Source organism: Theropithecus gelada, chromosome 17 (genome assembly GCF_003255815.1).
Source record: "Theropithecus gelada isolate Dixy chromosome 17, Tgel_1.0, whole genome shotgun sequence".
Lineage (NCBI taxonomy): Eukaryota > Metazoa > Chordata > Mammalia > Primates > Cercopithecidae > Theropithecus > Theropithecus gelada.
In genome coordinates, this window is record NC_037685.1 from 2,157,873 (window position 1) to 2,176,258 (window position 18,386).

The following is an 18,386-nucleotide window of genomic DNA, read 5'->3' on the forward strand; positions in this document are numbered from 1 at the left end:
CAGTAAAAACCCTGGGCACTGAGTCTCTAATGAGCTAATTAGAATATGCTAATGAATGAACTAATAAAATATTTATAGACAATATTTCATATGCATATGAAATATTTCATATTTCAATATTTCAGTATTTTATATGTCATAACTCATTGTTGGAGGTTATAGGCCTGTGTGACTCCACTGTGAGAGGACTTTTGGATACTTGTACCTAGTTTCTTGTAAAGTTTTCTGCAATCACCTTTTACTTTTGCGCATTTAGCTTTGTATCTTTTTGCTGCATTTAATAATAGCCATGAATATAACTATATGCTAAGTTCACTGAGACTTCCTAGCAAATTGCTAGTCCTGGGATAAGTCTTAGGGACCACTGATACAGGCTCAGGGAGCATAATTTATTTTCCCTCCCCATTTTACCTGATTGAAAGAATCTGTGATGTGAAAACTCACACGGCCGGGCGCGGTGGCTCAAGCCTGTAATCCCAGCACTTTGGGAGGCCGAGACGGGCGGATCACGAGGTCAGGAGATTGAGACCTTCCTGGCTAACCCGGTAAAACCCCGTCTCTACTAAAAAAATACAAAAAACTAGCCGGGCGAGGTGGCGGGTGCCTGTAGCCCCAGCTACTCTGGAGGCTGAGGCAGGAGAATGGCGTAAACCCGGGAGGCGGAGCTTGCAGTGAGCTGAGATCCGGCCACTGCACTCAAGCCTGGGAGACAGAGCGAGACACCGTCTCAAAAAAAAAAAAAAAAAAAAAAAAGAAAACTCACAAGTAATAGAGAGAATAGAAAAAATAGTATTGAAAAAATAGTATTAATATTACCATGAAGCTACTTGGGAGCTCAAGGATGCAGTGAGTCAGGATTCCTCCACTGCACTCCAGTCTGGGAAACAGAGTGAGATCCTGTCTTTAAAAAAGTATTTAATTAATTCATTTAATATTAACATGAAGAAGAAAAATATATTATTACCTGAATCAAGATCATGTTTGGCATACCTCAGTTTAAGTTACACAAGTTCAGTTTCACTTAACAACCTTTTATTTAAAGGTGTGTATCAAAAAGATAGAAAACCAAATCAAGTTTATTTAAAAATACTACATCACAGTCCCTCTTTCATCACTTCCACCAGAGTATTCAAAGACTGTTTGAATCTCTTTGAAAGTTTCTAAGATCTTGGTTTATGAATTTGGGTTCTCCTGTGGTGGCTGCATATATATTTAAGACAGTTAGGTCTTCTTGTTGAATTGAACCCTTCACCAGTATGTAATGCCCTTCTTTATCTTTTTTGATCTTTGTTAAAGTCTATTTTGTCTGAAATTAGACTTGCAATCTCTGCTTTTTTTTTCTGTTTTCCATTTGCTTGGTAGATTTTTCTTCATCTCTTTATTTTGAACTTATGTGTGTCACTGCATGTGACATAGGTCTCTTGAAGACAGCATACCATTGGGTCTTGCTTCTTTATCAAACTTGCAAATATGTACCTTTGAATTGGGGCATTTAGCTCGTTTACATACAAGGTTCTATTGATATGTGTGGATTTGATCTTGTTATCATAATGTAAGCTATTAACTATGCAGATTGTTTTGTGTGATTGCTTCATATTGTCACTGGTCTGTGAACATAAGTGTGCTTTTGTAGTGGCTGGTCTTCCACTTCCATATTTAGTGCTTCTTTCCAAAGGTGCTGTAAGGCAAGTTAAATGATAACAAATTCCCTCAGCATTTCCTTGTCTGAAAAGTATCTTATTTTATCTTTTCTTATTAAGCTTAGTTTGGCTGGATGTGAAATTTTGGGTTGCAATTTCTTCAATTTGAAAATGTTGAATATTGGCACCCAATACCTTCTGCATTGTAAGGAGATACCTTCTCACACCAGTAAGAATGGCTATTACTAAAAAGTCAAAAAATAACAAGGCTGACGAGGTTGCAGAGAAAAAGAAAGATTTACACACTGTTGATGAGAGTGTAAATTAGTTCTACCATTGTGGCAAATGGTGTGGCAATTCCTTGGCGACCTAAGAACAGAACTACCATTCAGCCCAGCAATCCCTTTACTGGGTATACACCCAAAGGAATACAAATTATTCTATCACAAAGATACATGCACACGTATGTTCATTGCAGCACTATTCATGACAGCAAAGACATGGTATCAACCTAAATGTCCAGCAATAACAGATGGGATATAGAAAATATTGTATATATACACCATAGGATACTCTGCAACCAAAAACAAAACAAAACAAAAACAAAAACAAAACAAGATTACTTTGCAGGAATATGGATGGAGCTGGAGGTCATTGTCCTTAGAAAACTAACATAGCAACAGAAAACCAAATACTAGAAGTTCTCACTTAAAAGTTGAGCTAAATGATGAGAACACAGGGACAAATAGAGGGTAACATCAGACACTAGAAGCTGTCGGAGGATGGAGGTAGGGAGTGGATTAGGAAAAATAACTGATGAGCACTAAGCTTAATACCTGAGTGACAAAATCTAATCGGTACAACAAACCTGTGATGCAAGTTTACCTATGTAACAAATCTGCACATTTACCCCTGAATTTAGAATAAAAGTTAAAACAAAATTTAAAAAAGAATATTTAAGAGGAATTTAGAGGGTCCAGTTACTTGTTATAAATTTTAACTCCAGAGAAAGCAAATACTTTCCTTTCCTTGGTCTTCTTCTTCTAATTTTCTATAAGAATTCTCATTGGACAGGAATAGAGAAGAGCACATGAGCTTATCTTAGTCTCACATTTATGGAATACTTTATTTTTCTCTATTTTCTTCAAGTTCTGTTTTCCCTGAATGCTATTCTCTTTTCTGCGAAGACATTCATCTCTTTTCTGCAAAGGCATTTCTGTGAAGACATTCATCATCATCAGGTATTTTAAGCCTGGGTAACACCAATTTTGTGGCCTATAAATATGAGCTAATCTCTTTGGGCATAAAGACCAGAGCAATGAAGTTTGCATGGATAAGACCTAAGGCCAGCAGACAAAGAGGACACCTATTTGAGAATATCAGGTCTCAGTAAATATACTGACTGTATTATGTGCCTGTGCTCTGGACATAGGTGTACTGAAGAAAGGGATATAGGTATAAATGGGAAGGAGAAAATAATCATTGTGAGAGGAAAATCAGTAAGAATATGGAAAAACTAAACCAAAACAAAGGGAAACTTCTGCTATGGAAGTTTCCTTTTACTGCTTTCACCTACTTCATGTTCTTTTCTGTCAAAGATTAAAGAAGGCCTTTTACAATTAAATAGCTATGGCCCAATAACAAATTAAAATTTGCTGATGACATAATATTTACTTCTATTTATGATTTACATAATTTATTTATTAAACAAATATTTTTCAAGCCACCACATTTTGCTAGTAGTAAGAACACAGTGTTAATAAAAATTTAGTTCATTTGACTATGTATTGGTTTTAAGAAATCGAAATAGATCACTTTAACACAAATTATTTGGCTGATACTAAAGCTGCCATATAAAAGTGTTCTGCTTTTCTAGTGGGTGTTTTCATAAGAAAATTAATAATATATTTATATTGTGTTTTTAATATGCTGAAAAATGCATTTAAAAGAGGAAAACTGTTTCCTTCATAAAAGATGAGAAGATAAGTGATATGAAAACTTGTAATTAAGATGACCTTGGTTCTAAAGTTATTAGCTAAATATTGGATTTGTTCAGAAATTAAGATATAATACAGGTCCTTGGATTAAGAATGTTTGCCATCATTCATTATTCCATAATTGAGGTCACTGGACTTGTAAATGTACTATGGCAAAATTAATTCACCAATGCAATATCTAAAATCCTTTAATTCTGTACTTGGAAGTTTGAAAATATGTCTTTCCATATCTTGAAATCCTTAAATTGAGTATTATGTGTATGTATAAATGCAAATAGTATATAAGTCATAAAATTGAATATTAACATTGGCTAAAGTTTAAAGAAAAATGACAAATTAAATTGGTAGCTGGTTATGATAATGTTTATGCTTTTAGATTTTATAATCATAGAGAATATTTAGTTTACTATGTCATCTTTTAATTTGGAAATTTTTTTAATTATGGAGACAGTATGGGGAATTTTATCTCACTTATACTTTGCTCTTAATTATAGTATGCATAATGTTCTTAAAAACTGTTAACTAGGGTTAGGCTAATGTGCTAATAGGTTATTTGATAAATCATTATTATTATAATTTTAGATAGTTATTAATCTATTCTTGCTCAGACTTCTTTGATTAAAACTTCCCTTTAGATATGATTGTATATGTTTAGATCACTCTGCCATTTGAACTTTATTAAATTAAGAGAATTTTAGGTACAAGCTAATATGTTGGATTGATTGGGAAAATGACTACAAGTTTCAATTTTCAATATTAATGTCATCTGCAAATCCTCTCATCAAGAGTTTGAATGTATTTTCTCACTCTTAGTTAGACTAGGCTGGCTTTTCTTTTCTTGAGCTAATAAAAGTTATAGTATGCTAGTTGCAAGCAGTCCTAGAGTCTTCACACATTTCCATTTTCTGTTGAAACCAACATGAGAACAAGTCTGTGCTAAGTTGTTAAAAAACAACAGTGTAGGTGGATCAGAAATAAATTGTTCAACTGAGGACATCCTTGCACAGTTAGGCCACAGCCAAATCAATTCATGGCAGACAGAAACCTGAGGCCAGATTAACTGAGTCTGCCCTAGCAATCTCAAAAACCTATCAGACTAATGAGAAATAAGTGTTTTTGTTTTAAGTCGCTGAGATTTGTGGTCTTTTATTACAGAGTGATATTTAAGTGGTATGGCTAGGAAACCTATTTTTTTGTATAAATATTATACTAATAATAAAAATTGGAAAATTATTTTAGAAATTGCTTCTGTGAGTGCAATAGTGAGATTCTGCTGACACATTTGTTATTAAGCACAAGTCTTAATTTCTTTAAAATTTTGCATTTAAGATGAGTTTTAAATTAAAATATTTTTCATCAAAGAACTGTAATAGATTCTAATAAATAATACGCATAGAATGAAAAACTCAATAAATAAAATTAAGAACCTAATGCATGGATTTAAAACACATTATACGTAGTTAATAAGATAGGTAATAAAGGACTGAAAAAAGAAAGAAATGTCCAGAGTAAAGGATAGTACAGAGTCATAGGAGGTAGAATCAAAATGGCAAACACACTGGTAATTGAGTGCCAGGAAAAGAGGAGGAAGAAAATAAATCAGCATCAATATTTGATGACCTTTTGCATGAAAGGTTCATGAAATTGATGTAAGGCATAAAACTATGAATATAAAAACCACTATAAATACTAAGCAGGATAAATAGCAAAAGAAAAATATTCTGAAACATGACACTATGCAACTATTAAAGATCAAATATGAGAATAAAAATAATAAAAACCAGCCATGAAAATTTGCATAAGGTAAAAAAGACTAATTATTTTAATGCTAATTGGTTTTAAAAATGAAGAAACTGATCTTTCAATGTCATGTGTAATTTATTAAGGCAAATATTCCAATTAAGAGAACAGGGATTAAAAGCCATGTATACCCAGCTCAAAAGTTCATGTGCTTTTCACTGCCCTGCCTTCCCCCACTTCACATATTCCCAACTTCCACAGATTACTTGACTTAAATTGGTTTCTTTAGTTGTACGTAAGCTGAATAAATGATAAGTTTTTATCTTTAACGTCTTTGCATTTTTCTGGTTGTTGTCCATCTTAAATACATGTAATCTAATTGTACGCTACATGACTTAAAATTGTGTGCAGAGAGACATCAAGTAAGTGTTGTGGCTAATTAAATCTAAAATGGTTTAATAAAACATAAAATTCTCATTATGATCATGATTATCATCACCCTCATCATCAAAAAATAGAAGTGCAATGCCTGCATGAACATGATATATCTTGTTAGGGTTATAATATGCAAATTTAGACTGGCTTGATTTAGATTCGAATTTCTTCTATCACTGGCATAGAGCTTTGAAGAAGTCACATAATCCTTATGTTTTTCCTTCTATAAAATAGGAAAAGTAAAAATGATTTCCTCACTGCATAATTTTGTTAAATAAACAAAATATTCCATATAAACCAATTGTTGCAGTGTCTAGTACAGGAAAACTACAAAATAATTGTTAATAAAAATAAATATTACTATTTAAACCAAAAAGTCTTGTCTTGAGAGTTTATAAAGTGGTACTGAAAATCTTAAGAGCACATAAAGGCTTTTTCAAAAATGAAAAAGTTTGAGTAAATATAAAAGTTCTGACAATTGGATTTGTACAGGCAGTGCATTCTGCAGAATGAATTTATACATAGAAAAAGAGTTTGGAAAAACTATTTAACATCATTTTTACCTTGAAAAATCTTCAGCTCTCCAAAAGTGATTTCATTTTTGGTTTAATTTAGGGAATTTTCACTACAAAAATACTTATGATAAACTCAGGATAAATGATACTACTTTCGTCATTTTTACACAACATTCAACATATATGTTAAATGTAGTTGACATTTTAAAATTTATCTGTATATATCTTGTAGCATAAAGAGGATGTCAATGTCAAATCTGTCCCACTTATATCTAGAAAACAATCAGAAGACCTTAACATTTTCAAAGTATATAAATATATTCTATTAAAGATAAACTTAAGAGAATACATGAATAAATTTGATAGACTCAAAGCAAATAAATTACATCTCCATCCAAAACACAAAGAATGTAGAATTATGCTGAAATTAATATAGAAAACCTGAAGCAACAATAGGTGAAAAACAAGCTTTATCCATGTCTATTGGATGTCACTTTACTGTGACAATAACTTTAATACATAATGGAAAACAATGCTGCCTTCAGATGGCAATAAACCATCACGAAGCTTTATTATTTCACTAAAAGAAGTGATTTTATTTCATTAAATTTTGTCCCTAAGAATGGTCACTCCACACAACCTTAGTTTAGCAGTCACTATTATCAAACTCAAGGAAATTATAACAACATTTATGCATCTCTCTTGACAATGGTTTTATGTAAGGAATAATTAGTAAAAGACTCTATTATTAAAAAGCAGACATCTAAAAGAATTCTCAGATGCATTGCAGCATAATTTCTCACCACTTGATACAAATAAAATACAAGTTTTCAGCAGAAGCATGCCTTTTATTGCCCCAGGGAACAGAGAAGTCACATTCAAAGGAACTCTTCCTTTGGGATTGCATCCAAGAGTGGCAGACAAATCTTCTACACTTGTAAAAAAAGAAAAAAAGAGTCCAAAGAACTCCTGCTTACACATTCACACTTAATAAATCCAATTTTAGGCATATCCCTATTAAAATGAGAACAAATCCCCTGAAACTTTCACTCCTCACCCTCTTCACTCTTCAATGTCTTTATTTTAGACTTCCGTTTAGATTTTTGAATAAAGTTCAGCTTCAGCTAATTTAGTGTGCTGTGTTTACAAAATAATAATAATAATAATAATAAAAACAGTGCTAGTACATTAACATAGAAAGCATATTTGCAAACATTCAACACACCACACTTATTCTGTAACCTCTGGGCATAGGAACTACCTGCGATTTTATTTTTTTATTTCTCAGGAGATATTGCTGGGTAAATTTTCTTATCATCACATGGATATTTATTTTCTTGTTAACATATGATCAACAACTATCCTTTAAATAAACCTTTTTTTTTTGCAATTTAAATAAGCAAGAATACATGAATACAATTACACTGAAAAAACAAAATGGCAAAATGTTTTATTCATCCACTAGACAAATACATATTGGGTGCCTACTGTGTGCCAGGATGTTTTAGATTTTTGGGAGACAACAAAACAAACATAAACCTTGCTCACCTGGGAGCATATCGAACATGGCCAAGAGAGATAAATTACTCAACAGGAAAATGTAGAACACTGCCAGAGTTTGTACTTTTTTTAGTTGTAATGGAAAGCTACTGGAAAGTGTTAAGCACAGGAGGAACAGGGAATGACTTATGTTCATGGAGAATCTTTCCTGCTCCTTTGTAGTAAGAATGGAAATGAAGAAAGCAGCAAGGAGACCATTACGGAGGTCCAGCTATGAGATGATAGTGATCATTAGAAAGTAGGCATCAAGGTTAGTGGGGGTGATCATATAAAGTGGTCAGATGTAGCATGTTCCTGTAGGAGGTAATCTCTTAAAATGTTAATGTCTTGAATATATTTATCTTTTTAATAAATGTGTGAAAATTTGGGTAGTTCCCAAATTATCAGATAAAGGAATGTTTTAAACTACAGAGATGGTTACAACCTGTTGGTTAATTTGCATCTTATAGTAATTAATCACTTCAAGCTATGTAAAAAACAGTTTTTATAGTTTTTAATTTTTTTCATTGTGAACATAGTAAGTGGAAAATATTTAACTGACAATCAACTACCCTTGAAAACAAGTATTACCTTTGAAGTAATCATATTTGAATATGAGTTAACAATGATAGTTTTGTATTTTAAATATATATCTATGCACATTATTAATTAATATTTAAAGACTAAAGTCTTTAAAATTTGTAACTTCTTTGAAAACATACAATTTTAACCTATTAAAATATTCGGTGGATACATAGTTGAGAATAGCAAATACATAGTAAATACTGGCTGGGCGCTGTGGCTCAGGAGTGTAATACCAGCACTTTGGGAGGCCGAGGTGGGCAGATCACAAGGTCGGGAGATCAAGACCATCCTGGCTAACACGGTGAAAGCCCATTTCTACCAAAAATACAAAAACATTAGCCGGGTTTGGTGGAGGGCACCTATAGTACCGGCTACTTCGGAGGCTGAGGCAGGAGAATGGTGTGAAACTGGGAGGCCGAGCTTACAGTGAGCCGAGATCGCGCCACTGCACTCCAGTCTGGGCGACAGAGGGAGACTCCATCTCTAATAATAACTATTATTATTATTATAAATAGCAAATTCCTGTTCAACTACCTCAGTTGAAGAATCCCAACTATTTCTTGCCATATAATTAGAATGAAACACATTGACACAAGAAAGTGTAAAGTACAAAGAAGTGTATTATTTTATGATTCTGTTAGGAAAATGACTATATGGGCAATTATTTGGCATGTACTAGTAAGCTGAAACAAATTTTTATTCATTAAAAATGGCAGTTTCTTAAAATGTTAAGTTTGGCATTTGACCCTCTATAATGTAGTTTTTTTTTTTTTTTTTTAATACATTAAGTTCTCGAATACATGTGCAGAACGTGCAGGTTTGTTACATAGGTATAAACGTGCCATGGTGGTTTGCTGCACCCATCAACCTGTCATCTCCGTTAGGTATTTGTTCTAATGCTATCCCTCCCTTAGCCCCCCACCTGCCAACAGGACCCAATGTGTGATGTTCCACTCCCTGTGTCCATGTGTTCTCATTGTTCAATTCCCACTTATGAATGAGAATATGCGGTGCTTGGTTTTCTGTTCCTGTGTTAGTTTGCTAAGAATGATGGTTTCCAGCTTCATCCATGTCCCTGCAAAAAAAACACGAACCCATCCTTTATTATGGCTACATAGTGGTGTGTATGTGCCACATTTTCTTTATCCAGTGTGTCATTGATGGGCATTTGGGTTGGTTCCAAGTCTTTGCTATTTTGAAAAGAGCTGCAATTAACATGTGTCCATTTGTCTTTATAGTACAATGATTTATAATCATTTGGGTATATACCCAGTAATGAAATTGCTGAGTCAAATGGTATTTCTGTTTCTAGATCCTTGGGGAATCACCACACTGTCTTCCACATGGTTGAACTAATTTATACTCCCACCAACAGTGTAAAAATGTTCCTATTTCTCCACATCCTCTCCAGCATCTGTTGTTTCCTGACTTTATAATGATCACCATTCTAACTGGCATGAGATATTATCTCATTGTGGTTTTGATTTGCATGTCTCTAATGACCAATGATGATGAGCTTTTAATCTTTTCTTTTTTATTCATTATACTTTAAGTTCTGGGATACATGTGCAGAACGTGCAGGTTTGTTACATAGGCATACACGTGCCATAGTGGTTTGCTGCATCCATCAACCCGTCATCTACATTAGGTATTTCTCCTAATGCTATCCCTATCCTAGCTTCCCAACTCCCAACAGGCCTTGGTATGTGATATTCCACTCCCTGTTCCCATGTATTCTCATTGTTGAACTCCCATTTATGAGCGAGAACATGTGGTGTTTGGTTTTCTGTTCCCCTGTTAGTTTGCTGAGAATGACCGTTTTCAGCTTCATCCATGTACCAGCAAATGATACGAATTCATCCTTTTTATGGCTGCAGAGCATTCCATGATGTATATGTACCACAGTTTCTTTATCCAGTCTATCGTTGATGGACATTTGGGTTGGTTCCATGTTTTTGCCATTGTGAACAGTGCTGCAATAAACACACGTGTGCATGTGTCTTTATAGTAGAATTATTTATAATCCTTTGGGTATATACCTAGTAATGGGATTTCTGGGTCAAACAGTATTTCTGGTTCCAGATCCTTGAGGAATCGCTACACTGTCTTCTGCAATGGTTGAACTAATTTACATTCCCATCAAAAGTGTAAAAGCCTTCCTGTTTATCCACATCCTCTCCAGCATCTATTGTTTCCTGACTTTTTAACGATCGCCCTTCTAACTGGTATGAGATGCTATCTCATTGTGGATTTTATTTGTATTTTTCTAGTGATCAGAGATGATGAGCTTTTTTTTTCATGTCTGTTGGCCACATAAATGTCTGCTTTTGAGAAGTGTCTGTTCATATCCTTTACCCACTTTTTGCTGTCTTTTTTTTTTTTTTTTGTAAATTTGTTTATGTTTCTTGTGTATTCTGGATAGTCGACCTTTGTCAGATGGATAGATTGCAAACATTTTTTCCCATTCTGTAGGCTGCCTGTTTATTCTGATGACAGTTTCTTTTGCTGTGCAGAAGTTCTTTCATTTAATTAGATTCAGTTTGTCAATTTTGGCTTTTGTTGCCATTGGTTTTGGTGTTTTAGTCATGAAGACTTTGCCCCTGCCTATGTCCTGAATGGTATTGCCTAGGTTTTATTCTAGGGTTTTTATGGTTTTAGGTTTTACATTTAAGTCTTTAATCCATCTCGAGTTAATTTTGTATAAGGTGTAAGGAAGGGGTCCAGTTTTCCCAACACCATTTATAAAGTAGAAATCCTTTCCCCATTGCTTGTATTTGTCAGGTTTATCAAAGGTCAGATGGTTGTAGATGTGTGGCATTATTTCTGAGGCCTCTGTTCTGCCATTGGTCTATATATCTGTTTTGGTACCAGCACCATGCTGTTTTGGTTACTGTAGCTTTGTAGTGTAGTTCAAAGTTAGGTAGTGTAATGCCTCCAGTTTCGTTCTTATTTCTTAGGATTATCCTGGCTATACAGGTTCTGTTTTGGTTACATATGAAATTTAAAGTAGTTTTGTCTAATTCTGTGAAGAAAGTCAATGGTAATTTGATGGGGATAGCATTGAATTTATAAATTACTTTGGGCAATATGACCATTTTCATGAATTGATTCTTCCTGTCCATGAGCATGCAATATTATTACATTTGTTTGTGTCCTCTTTCATTTTGTTGAGTAGTTGTTTGTAGTTCTCCTGAAGAGGTCCTTCACATTCCTTGTAAGTTGTATTCCTAGGTATTTTATTCTCTTTGCAGCAATTGTGAATGGGAGTTCATTCATGATTTGGCTGTTTGTCTATTACTGGTATATAGGAATTTGTATGATTTTTGCACATGGATTTTGTATTCTGAGACTTCGATGAAGTTACTTATCTGCTAAAGGAGATATTGGGCTGAGATGATGGAGTTTTCTAAATATAAAATCATGTGGTCTGCAAATAGAGACAACTGGACTTCCTCTTTTCCTAACTGAATACCCTTTATTTCTTTTTCTTGCCTGATTGCCCTGGCCAGAACTTCCAATACTGTGTTGAATAGGAGTGGTGAGAGAGGGCATCCTTGTCTTGTGCTGGTTTTCAAAGGGAATGCTTCCAGTTTTTGCCCATTCAGTATGATATTGGCTGTGGGTTTGTCATAAATAGTTATTATTTTGAGATACGTTCCATCAATACCTAGTTTATTGAAAGTTTTTAACATGAAGTGGTGTTGTATTTTATTGAAGGCCTTTTTCGCATGTATTGAGATAATCATGTTGCTTTTGTCATTGGTTCTGTTTACGTGATGAATTATATTTATTGATCTGTATATGTTGAACCACCCTTACATCCCAAGGATGAAGCTTACTCGATTGTGGTTGATAAGCTTTTTGATGTGCTGCTCAATTCAGTTTGCCAATATTTTATTGAGAATTTTTGCATCAATGTTCATCAGGGATATTGGCCTGAAATTTTGTTTGTTGTGTCTCTGCCAGGTTTTGGTGTCAGGATGATGCTAGCCTCATAAAATGAGTTAGAGAGGAGTATCTCTTTTTCATTTGCTTAGAATAGTTTCAGAAGGGATGGTAGTAGCTCCTCTTTGTACCTCTGGTAGAAGATGGGTGTGAATCCATCTGGTCCTGGGCTTTTTGTTTGTTTGTTTGTTTGTAGGCTATTAATACTGCCTCAATTTCAGAACCTGTTATTGGTCCATGCAGAGATTCATCTTCTTCCTGGTTTAGTCTTGGGAGGGTGTATGTGTTCAGAAATTTATTCATTTCTTCTAGATTTTCTAGTTTATTTGCTCACGTTTTTATAGAATACTCTGATGATAGTTTGTATTTCTGTGGGATCAGTGGAGATATCCCCTTTATAATTTTGTATTGTGTCAATTTGATTCTTCTCTTTTTTCTTCTTTATTAGTCTGGCTATCAGTCTATCTCTTTTGTTAAATTTTTCAAAAAAACAGCTCTTGGATTCAATGATTTTTTGAAGGGTTTTTTGTGTCTCTATCTCCTTCAATTCTGTTCTGATCTTAATTATTTCTTGTCTTCTGCTAGCTGTTGAATTTGTTTGCTCTTGCTTCTCTAGTTCTTTTAATTGTGATGTTAGGGTGTTGATTTTAGATATGTCCTGTTTTCTCCTGTGGGCATTTAGTGCTATAAATTTCCCTCTAAACACTGCTTTAGCTGTTTCTCAGAGATTCTGATACGTTGCATTTTGTTCTCAATGGTTTCAAATAACTTATTTATGTCTGCCTTCATTTCGTTATTTACCCAGTGGAGCAGGTTGTTCAGCTTCCATGTAGTTGTGCAGTTTTGAGTGAGTTTCTTAATCCTGAGTTCTAATTTGATTGCATTGTGGTTTGAGAGACTGTTTGTTATGATTTCTGTTCTTTTGCATTTGCTGAGGATTGTTTTACTTCCAATTATGTGGTCAGTTTTAGAATAAGTGCTATGTGGTGCTGAGAAGAATGCATATTCTGTTGACTTAAGGTGGAGAGTGCTGTAGATGTCTATTAGTTTCACTTGGTCCAGAGCTGAGTTCAACTCATGAATATCCTTGTTAATTTTGTCTAATATTGACAGTGGGCTGTTAAGATCTCCCACTATTATTGTGTGGCAGTCTAAGTCTCTGTATAGGTATCTAAGAACTTACTTTACAAATCTGAGTGCTCCTGTATTGGGTTCATATATATTTAGGATAGTTAGCTCTTCTTGTTGCATTGATCCCTTTACCATTATGTAAGCCCTTCTTTGTCTTTTTTGATCTTTGTTGATTTAAAGTCTGTTTTATTACAGACTAGGATTGCAACCTCTCCTTTTTTTTTTTGTTTTTTTTTTTCTTTCCATCTGCCTGGAAAATATTCCTCTATCCCTTTAATTTGAGTCTATGTGTGTCTTTGCATGTGTGATGGGTCTCCTGAATATAGCACACCAATGGGTCTTGACTATTTATCCAATTTGCCAGTCTGTGTCCTTTAATTGGGGCATTTAACCCATTTACATTTATGGTTAATATTGTTGTGTGTGAATCTTATCCTGTCATTATGATGCCAACTGGTTAGTTCGCCCGTTAGTTGATGCAGTTTCTTCATAGCATCGATGGTCTTTACAATTTGGTATGTTTTTGCTGTGGCTGGTACTGGATTTTTCTTTCCATATTTAGTGCTTCCTTCATGAGCTCTTTTAAGGAAGGTCTGGTGGTGACAAAATCTCTCAGCACGTCTGCAAATGATTTTATTTCTCCTTCACTTATGAAACTTAGTTTGGCTGAATATGAAATTTTGGATTGAAAATTCTTTAAGAATGTTGAGTATTGGCCCCCACTCTCTTCTGGCTTGTAGGGTCTCTGCAGAGAGATCTGCTGTTAGTCTGATGGGCTTACCTTTGTGGGTAACCCAACCTTTCTCTCTGGCTGCCCTTAACATGTTTTCCTTCATTTCAACCTTGGCAGATCTGATGATTATGTGTCTTGGAATTGCTCTTCTCAAGGAGTATCTTTGTGGTGTTCTCTGTTTTTTCTGAATTTGAATGTTGGCCTGTCTTGCTAGGTTGGGAAAGTTCTCCTGGATAATATCCTGAAGGGTGTTTTCCAACTTGGTTCAATTCTCCCCATCACTTTCAGGTATACCAATCAAACGTAGGTTTCGTCTTTTCACATAGCCCCATATTTCTTGGAGACTTTTCTTGTTCCTTTTATTTTTTTTTCTCTAATCTTGTCTTCACACTTTATTTCATTAAGTTGATCTTCAGTCTCTGATATTCTTTCTTCTGATTGATTAATTTGGCTCTTGATACTTGTGTATGCCTTACAAAGTTCTCCTCCTGTGTTTTTCAACTCCATCAGGTCATTTATGTTCTTCTGTAAACTCTTATTGTAGTTAGCAATTCCTCTAACCTTTTTTCAAGGTTCTTAGCTTCCTTGCATTGGGTTAGAACTTGGAGGAGTTTGCTATTATCCACCTTCTGAAGCCTGCTACTGTTCATTAGTCAAACTCATTCTTCATTCAGCTTTGTTCCCTTGCTGACAAGGAGTTGTGATCCTTTGGAGGAGAAGCAGCATTCTGGTTTTTGGAATTTTCAGTCTTTTTGCAGTGGTTTTTCCTCATCTTCATGAATTTATCTACCTTTCGTCTTTGATGTTGGTGATCTTCAAATGGAGTTTCTGTGTGGACACCCTTTTTGTTGATGTTGATGCTATTCCTTTCTGTTTGCTAGTTTTCCTTCTATGAGTCAGGCCCTTCTTCTGCAGGTCTGCTGGAATTTGCTGGAGGTCCACTGCAGACCCTCTTTGCCCGGGTATTACCAGCAGAGGCTGCAGAACAGCAAAGATTGCTGCCTCTTCCTTCCCCTGGAAGCTTTGTCCCAGAGAGGCACCTGCCAGATACCAACAAGAGTTCTCCTGTGTGAGGTGACTGTCGACCCCTGCTGGGAGATGTATGTCAAGTCCTGCTGGGAGGTGTCTCCCAGTCAGGAGACACAAGGGTCAGGGACCCACTTCAGTAGGCAATCTGTCCCTTAGCAGAGCTTGAGCCCTGTGCTGGGAGATCAGCTGCTCTCTTCAGAGCTGGCAGGCAGGAACGTTTAAGTCTGCTGAAGCTGTGCCCACAGTTGCCCCTTCTCCTGGGTTCTCTGACCCAGGTAGATGAGAGTTTTATCTATAAGCCCCTGACTAGAGCTGCTGCCTTTCTTTCACAGATGCCCTGTCCAGAGAGGAGGAATCTAGAGAGGCAGTCTGGCTACAGAGGCTTTGCAGAGCTCCAGTGTGCTCCACTCAGTTCAAACATTGTGCAGCTTTGTTTACACTGTGAGCGTAAAACTACCTACTGAAGTCTCAGTAATGGTGGATGGCCTTCCCCTGATGATGCTCCAGTGTCCCAGGTCGACTTCAGACTGCTGTGCTGATAGCCAGAATTTCAAGTCAGTGGATCTTAGCTTGCCAGACTCCATGGGGGTGGGATCTGCTGAGCTAGATCACTTGGCTTCCTGAATTCAGCACCCTTTCCAGGGGAGTGAATGGTTTTGTCTCACTGGTATTCCAGGTGCCACTGGAGTGTGAAAAAAAAGAAAAAAAAAGTTATGTCTAACCAAACGGCTGCCCAGCTTTGTGCTTGAAATGCAGTGTCCTGATGGCATAGGCACCCAAGGTAATCTCCTGGACTGCAGGTTGCTAAGACTGTGGGAAAAGCATAGTATCTGGGCTGGAGTGCATTGTTCCTCATGTCACAGTACCTCACAGCTTCCCTTGGTTAGGGGAGGGATTCCTGACCCCTTGTGGTTCTGGGGTGAGGTGACTCCCCACCCTGCTTCGGCTTGCCCTCCATGGGCTGCACCCACTGTCTAACCAGTCCCAGTGATATGAGCTGGGTATCTCAGTTAGAAATGCAAAATCTTCTGTGTTGATCTCTCTGGGAACTGCAGACTGGAACTGTTCCTATTTGGCCATCTTACTAGTCACCTCTTCTATAATATAGTTTTTAGAAATTCTTTCTAATTTGAACTTGCATATATTCTAAAAATTTCATTCCTAGATATTTATGCTCACACGAAGATTTATGGACAACTTTTTATAGCTTTATTTGTAAAGCATCAAATTGGAAACATTCCAAATATCCATCAACAGGTAAATTAATAAACAAATTGAATACCTATACAAGATACTATTTAGACATTTTTTTTAAAGTGTTGATTAACACCAAACTGTGAATAAATCTGAAAACAAAAACACGTTAGTAAAATGAATCCCACGAAGTGAGTACATAATGTGAGATTCCACTTATATAAAATGCTTAAAAAAGAAAAAGAAACTATAATGACAGAAAGGAAATTAATAGTTGCAGAAAGGAGAGGTGGTAGGACTCTATATGAATTACAAAAAAGATACTCTTGGGGCTGGTGGGTATACTTATCAATTTAATTGCAATGTTTATTTGAGTGGCTTATATGTATATCAATTCAACAAATTAAAGACTTTCTGCACTGATTATTTTATGTCAATTAAACCTCAACAAAAATATTAGAATGTATCAACCAGCATGTTAAATATTACGAGAAGGAAGCACTTTTCAAAGGATTAATATAAGTGATTATGAGTTAAAAATTGCTATATAATAAATTAATATATAAATGATGACTATAGTAAATCCTAACATTAAATAAGTTTTTATTATTATACTGTATATTCTTTCATATTATTATGTTTTACTTTTGTTTATGTTTTGGCTCTTTGAAATCTGTTAGCAAACTAGATATGGGAAATTTGCTAACCATTTTTAAAATGGCTTCATAATTCTGGAGTCAGTAAATAAATGGGGTATAAATACAACCCATATGCGATTTTTAAAATATACTGTCATGCTCACTTTGGCAGCACTTATATTAAAATTGGAACAATACAGAGAAAACTAGCATGGCTGCCGCACAAAGATGACATACACATCTGTGAAGCATTCCATATTTTTACTGGAATAGCCAGTTTAGAGAGAAACATAACTGACCTGATGGAGCTGAAAAACACAACATGAGAAATTCACAGTATCAATAGCAGAATAGATGAAGTGGAGAAAAGAATCTCAGAGCTTGAAAACTATCTTTCTGAAATAAGATGGACAGACAAGAATAGAGAAAAAATAATGAAAAGGAATGAGCAAAACCTCTGAGAAATGTGGGACTATGTAAAAAGACTGAACCTACAACTGATTGGGCTGCTTGAAAGAGAAAGGGAGGACAGAACCAAATTAGAAAACATACATTAGGATATCATCCAAGAGAACTTCCCCAAACTAGCAAGACAGGCCAAGATTCAAATTCAGGAAATCTAGGGAGCCCCAGTAAGATACTTCACAAGAAGGTCAACGCCAAGACACATAATCATCAGATCCTCCAAGGTTGAAATGAAAGAAAAAATGTTACAGTCATCCAGAGAGAAAGGCTGGGTCACCTACAAAGTGAAATCCATCAGACCTCTCAGTGTAAACCTTACAAGACAGAAGCAATTTGGGGCCAATATTCAACATCCTTAGAGAAAAGAATTTCCAACCCAGAATTTCATATCCAGCCCAACTAAGTTTCATAAGCGAAGGAGAAATAAGATTATTTTCAGACAAGCAAATGATGAGGGAATAAGTCACCACCAGGCTTGCCTTGCTAGAGCTCCTGAAGGAAGCACTAAATATGAAAAGGAAAATCTGTTACTAGCCACTACAAAAACATACTGAAGTACACAGACCATTGACACTATGAAGCAACCACATAAATAAGTCTGTAAAATAACGAGCTTTGGTTATGATGACAAGATCAAACTCACACATAGCAATATTAACATTAAATGTAAATGAGCTAAATGTCCCAATTAAAAGACATAGAATGGTAAGCTGGATGGAGTCAAAACCTGTTGGTATGCTGTCTTCAAGAGACCCATCTCACATGCAAAGACACATACAGGCTCAAAATGAAGGGATTGA

The 18,386-nt window shown here is 35.4% G+C and overlaps 1 non-coding gene across 1 annotated transcript; it reads left to right on the top strand.

Moving 5' to 3' along the window:
- Window positions 1-17,277: 17,277 nt before the first annotated feature.
- LOC112611233 lies at window positions 17,278-17,384 on the top strand. The gene has a single exon (XR_003116601.1). It is a non-coding gene; the product is annotated as a U6 spliceosomal RNA (small nuclear RNA).
- Window positions 17,385-18,386: the final 1,002 nt, after the last annotated feature.